We start from the raw sequence: 6000 nt of genomic DNA, 5'->3' as shown, positions 1-6000 counted from the left end.
TCTGAATGGCATAAAAGAAGGCCAGATTAGCCTAATGTAGATAATTAGTCACACAGCTGAGACTTACTTCTTAGTAAGTCAAATCATTAACCATTTTTGGGGTTCAAAATCTTAAAGGAGTTATATGCCCACCTTAACCAGAAGGTGCCAGAAACTATTTAATATTCCTTCATTCAAGATAAACATTCACAACATCCAGACCATTGGGGAATACAGTTTGGTTCATTTTGGCACTTCAAAATGATGTTTAATGTTTCTTCACTCAATCCAGGCTTGCCTGTAAGGATATGTGTATTTTTGTCTTGTTCCCATTTTCCTCATCCCCCTACAATCTACAATGCTCCCAGTTTTGATGACTTGCTGAGGGTATGGAAATTAGATATACAAGCCCATTAAGAATTCTATAATAAATGTTGGGGGGGAGGGGCACCTGCGCACACTTAGTCATGTCTGAATCTTTGCAATCCTATGGATTGTGGCCCACCAGGCTCCTCTGACCATGGAATTTTCCAGACAAGTTCTGGAGTGGGTTGCCATTTCGTACTCCAGAGGGTCTTCCAACCTGGGATTGAACCCGTGTCTCTTGTGTCTCCTGCATTGGCAAGTAGATTTTTTACTACTCTGCCCCTTGAGAAGCCCAATAAATATAGCCAGGGGTCAAGAATAACATTTCTGGATTTTTCAGCAACTATTTAAGAATTAGTCTTTTGTCCAGTCATAGGCATTGTTGGGAAGAGTTACATTCATCAATGTTATGGTAGGGTTTTCTAGCACCTAATATGATGTTTGGATGTATGCTTTTAAAGTAAATCAGGTCCCCTGGATTTAGGATGACAAATTGGAAAGCTGGAAGGTTCCCCTGAAGAGAATGAAGTGAGAGATATTAAGAAAATTCTCTGCATTCATCTAAAGGATAAATTATTTTCTCTCAGGGGAAAAAAAAAATGGGCAGAAAAGAGATGGATTCCAAGAAGTCCATAGCATAGGAAGGAAGAAGCATTAGAGAGAATGAAGGCCCTGTGCTGAGGCTGAAGTCTCTTTTCTGATCTCTACCAGGTTTCAGGGGACCTTTAAAAGGTCAGAGTAGGGAAATGAGGGAGGAGAAAGAGAACTGAAAGACTCCTGGACCCCAGGGGAAAAAGACACGGATCTACTGACATCTCAATTAAGTACCAATGTATCATGCCATGGGTACCAGTCCTAGGACTATTACTGTCTGAGCCATTCTTTGACCTTTTTCTAGTCTCTCTGGATCTTAGAGAAGTTGTGTCCAACAGGCTAATGGATTTCTTAGGCTGGCTTCCATGTCTAGTGGCTTCTGGCTTAGTTCAACTGATGGGAGAAAAAGGGTGGGGACTGAGGGTGGGACTTGGGAGAAGTAGAACGTTTCTCTTCTGTTTCAGAGCATCAGTGTTAGTGTGTCCCCATGAAGATGTACTGGCTACAGTTCAGTTCTGGCTTGCCAAGACCAACATGGTCCTTGAGTTGTAGTAATGCTGTCCCCTCTCCCTATGCCCTCAGTAGAGGAGTGGAATTTGCTTCCTGATGCTATTAATACTAATCACCAAGTTGCCTAACCACTCCTTGTTTGGCTTTTCAGCTATTCCATAACATTTGTATCACATTCTCTGTATTTCAGTTCACTATATAATACATTTGTGGTGTTTATACACTAGATGATAGGTTCATTTTTCCAGTCAGAATTTAATGAAACCAAAGACATTTTACATTCTATTTAGTCCTTACAAGTTCCCTGGAAGGTAGTAATCATTACTTCCATTTTACAGATGAGAAAAAGCAAAAGTCTATGAATTTAAGGTCTTTACTCAAAGTCACAACACTGGTACATGTTCTAGCCATGATTCCAATCCAGTTCTGAACTTACCCTTAAGTTGCTCTTCCTACAGAGGGAAATGTCAACAGCAGAGGGGAAAAAAAGCAAAACAAACAAATAAAAAACCAGGCCTAAAAACAGCCATATAACTGCAGCATAGTTGTCCCAGGCCAGAACAGTGCATTACAGGGAGCTCCACCCACACTGAGTGCTGAGAGCCTGAGGGGAGACGTGTCCTTGCTTCAGAGCAAAGTGCCCTGCTCCAAAGAAGCAATGCCTTCTCCAGCCTTGGACACCTGCGAAGACAGCAGATCAGAGCTGCTACTAGACAAGATGTATGTCTAAGCTTAACTCTCCTGACAACCTAATTTTTACCTTTGCCATTTAAAAATAGTTCCTATCTTTTGTCATGCTGTCTCAGACTTACAGACATATTTATGAAAGGGACATTATATTATCTTAATGGTAATAATTAACCCCTTGTATTCACTCTTTATACTGCCTATAAAACATTACATCAGAGACAGTCCTGTTTAGTTATTGGCTTCTAAGTGCTGATTTTTCACAAAATGACATGTTAGGACAGTAAAAGAGAGCTGAAAAATCTGTTAAGGGATACCTTCGTAATACCTTTCACACCACTAGAGATATTCTGAGACCTCATTATTCCAATATAGCATAAATAAGAGAAGGTTTGGTTGTTGTGAAACAGTTGCTCATAACAATTCAGACTGGTTGGTTTCCATTCTATTATTAATCCTTGACTTTCTAAATGCCAATAAACTTTCTATCTAATAAATGCTCCATGTAGATTGTTACCATAAACTCAATTACAAGGATAAATGTATGTGTACACCCAGCACTGAAATTCTTCATGAGTGCACAGACTAGAAGGGACACTAGTTCTTTCAAAACAAATAAAACAAAACACCAGCACATATCCTTGGTCCAGTTTTCTACCCAATAAAACAAGAAAGATTATGCAAAAAAAAAAAAAATAGACATCATTTTAAAGATTTAAAAGTCCTCTGGGTTTTTTTGTGTGTGTTCTGTTCCCTACCCCCCATCCCCCCCACCCTCATCCCCATTTCTCTGAACAAAACAGCCTCTGTTGCTCTGCCAGTCTCTTCTTTTATGTGCTGCAGAACACCTGGTGGCCAATTGCTAGGTAGAGGATAATTAGCCCCTCAATTATCACCAGTTTATTTTCACCTGTTCCACAGGCAGTTCCCTAGAACTTGAAGCTTGTCTAATTAGTCTTTTCTGACCCATTCCCCACCATCAGACTCAAGAAATAGCCCTTCCACTAATTAATTAACCCGTGGTAGGCCAATCCTCCAGCTTTGGTTTCCACTCCTGTTGGAATCATTAGAATCAAATGAACAAAGAAACATCATGGGATAGGGTAATAAGAAACTAAAAAGTTCTGCCTGCCTTCTCTCTCTGCCAACCTTCAAATCCAAATTATAGAAACCTTAAGCATAGTGACATTTAGTCAGACACATATGTGCTTGCTGTTGAATGTCTTGAAAGAGCAAAATAGCACTGCCAGAATTATCAAGTTCAGTTCTCCGAAATGCCGAAGGAAATATGGTGTTTATTTTATACCCAAAAGGTGAAAGAGATCAAAAAGAATCCAAATTTTAAAATAGAGGCCAAAATCTCAACTTGTAAAGATCTTTTCATGATATTGTAATTGAATCTAACAAATTCTTCTTTAATTTGGTAGCAAATGAATACTTTTTTCCAAACTATTTTATACATATGTATAGAAATTCTTATTTTGCTCTATCACACAAGTCAATAGAGAAGTCCTGCAATGATTTCTGTAAGGTTAAGGGATGGCTCATGTTTACTCACTCATTCAAAAAGTATTATTGAATATCTACTTTATATAAGGCACACTGTTAAGCCACAAGGACACAAAAACAACAGATGGTCCTTGTATTTATAAAGCTGAAAGTCTAATATACCTCAAAATATAATCTATTTTTAAAGAATGTATTGAATCCATACACATGCTTAAAATTTGACAGAAAACATTCCTCTATGTGCTAGACATTTGTTATATTTTAGCCTGCCATTTTCTCTTTCTTCCCAATAGTATTCCAAATTCCCTTGAAGAACAACTTCTCTTATGCCACATAGCTTGGTTCAGAGCTGGGCACATGATCCAGATTTAAACCAGTGAGAGCCAGGCTTAAGACATTTGTTCCACTGGTAGCTCTCTCTCCCTGTTAAAATTAGAGTATGTGAGGTTTTGAGTTAATGCTGCCATCTTTTAACCATAAGAGAATAAAGCTAAAGTTATAGTAAAGAGTATAGCTATAAAATAAGGGAAAGGAACCCTGGTAACATCCTTTAAATCCTGTTTAAGCCATTTCAAGCTTCAAAACCATTTGGATTTGGGCTTAGGTCAACTTATCCAAAAGTGTTCTAATTGATAGAAATGTATCTTTAATATCACAAACAAAAGTTTAAGAATTAAGGTAGTTATATTTTCTCTTAAGCAATTAAAGAGGACCTGCGTCTTATCTATGTGTGAACTTTTAAGCATTCAGATAGGAAGATATTTATGATCTAGTCATAAGTATTTTTATACTTGTTTTTCACCTGTAAACATGCCAGTTCATTTCTAGACTGTGCATTTGCTTGCGTGAATCTGGTAAATCATATCATTCTATAAAGTGTGTTGCCAAAATGCTGTATCCTTTGTTCTTATGCCATAAAATGGACCTATAAAAGGTTTTTAACACAGCAGCTATTATTCTGTCAAATCGAATAATGTTAGATGTACCTCCATGACTTCCATTCATTCCACAACTACTTAGTGAACAATATAAATGTAATGGTATTGGTGATCCAAAGTTAAACGAGAAGGGTTGCTATTTTCAAGGAGCTTTTCTAGGCTCTTTAAGAGAGCATAAAGTGATATAAAGGGATGACTAAATACTGTGTGACAACTGCTATGTAGGTTTAAATCTCTCAAGTGCTACATCTAATAAGGTGCTACTCTTTTCATCACTTCTCACATCCAACCTATCAGCAAGTCCTTTCAGTATAGCCCTCCAAATCTCTCCCAGATTGGACCATTTCTCCTAGCACCATCTTGAAAACCCTAATCGAAGTCATCATTATTTCTTACCTCTACTACTGCTCAATCCCTGGGTTGGGAAGATCCCCTGGAGAAGGGAAAGACTACCCACTCGAGTATTCTGGCCTGGAGAATTCCATGTATAGTCCATGGGGTCACAAAGAGTCAGACACAAACTGAGGAGCTTTCACTTCACTTCACTTCTGCAACAATGTCCTAACTAGTCTCCTTGTCTCAACTCTTGTAACCTCACAATTCCCAGGCTATTCTCCATACAATAGCTCAAATGATCTTTCAGAGATCAGATCAGTCGCTCAGTCATGTCCGACTCTTTGCGACCCCATGAATTGCAGCACGCCAGGCCTCCCTGTCCATCACCAACCCCCGGAGTTCACTCAGACTCAGGTCCATCAAGTCAGTGATGCCATCCAGCCATCTCATCCTCTGTCGTCCCCTTCTCCTCCTGCCCCCAATCCCTCCCAGCATCAGGGTCTTTTCCAATGAGTCAACTCTTCGCATCAGGTGGCCAAAGTACTGGAGTTTCAGCTTTAGCGTCACTCCTTCCAAAGAAATCCCAGGGCTGATCTCCTTCAGAATGGACTGGTTGGATCTCCTTGCAGTCCAAGGGACTCTCAAGAGTCTTCTCTAACACCACAGTTCAAAAGCATCAATTCTTTGGTGCTCAACCTTCTTCACAGTCCAACTCTAACATCCATAAATGATCTTTACACAAGCATAAATCAGGTCATACACTCTGCTGTTTAAAACACTTGAATGTCTTTTCACTGCCTATAGAGGAAAAAAAATCTAAATACCTTTCCACTCCCAACCAGGCCTTGCATGACCTGACCCTTACCTACCTTTTCAACATCAGTTCCCACCTTGTTCTCCCTGTCCACCTCATCCAGCCACACTTTCACTTTATACCTCAGAAGCACCCAAACCATTCTCATCTCAGAGTCTTTTAACTTGCTTTTCTGCCTGTACTATTCTTCTTTTATCATTAATTTGGTCTCACCTCCTCTGACAAGTCTTTCCTGACCATCTTAGCTGAAGTAACTGCCCCTGTACC

This window comes from Bos grunniens, chromosome 3 (genome assembly GCF_055505025.1).
Source record: "Bos grunniens cultivar Pamir isolate PY7600 chromosome 3, Bosgru_T2T1.0, whole genome shotgun sequence".
Taxonomy (NCBI): Eukaryota; Metazoa; Chordata; class Mammalia; order Artiodactyla; family Bovidae; genus Bos; species Bos grunniens.
The sequence above is the reverse complement of the archived record's forward strand: the minus strand, read 5'-3'. Positions refer to the sequence as shown.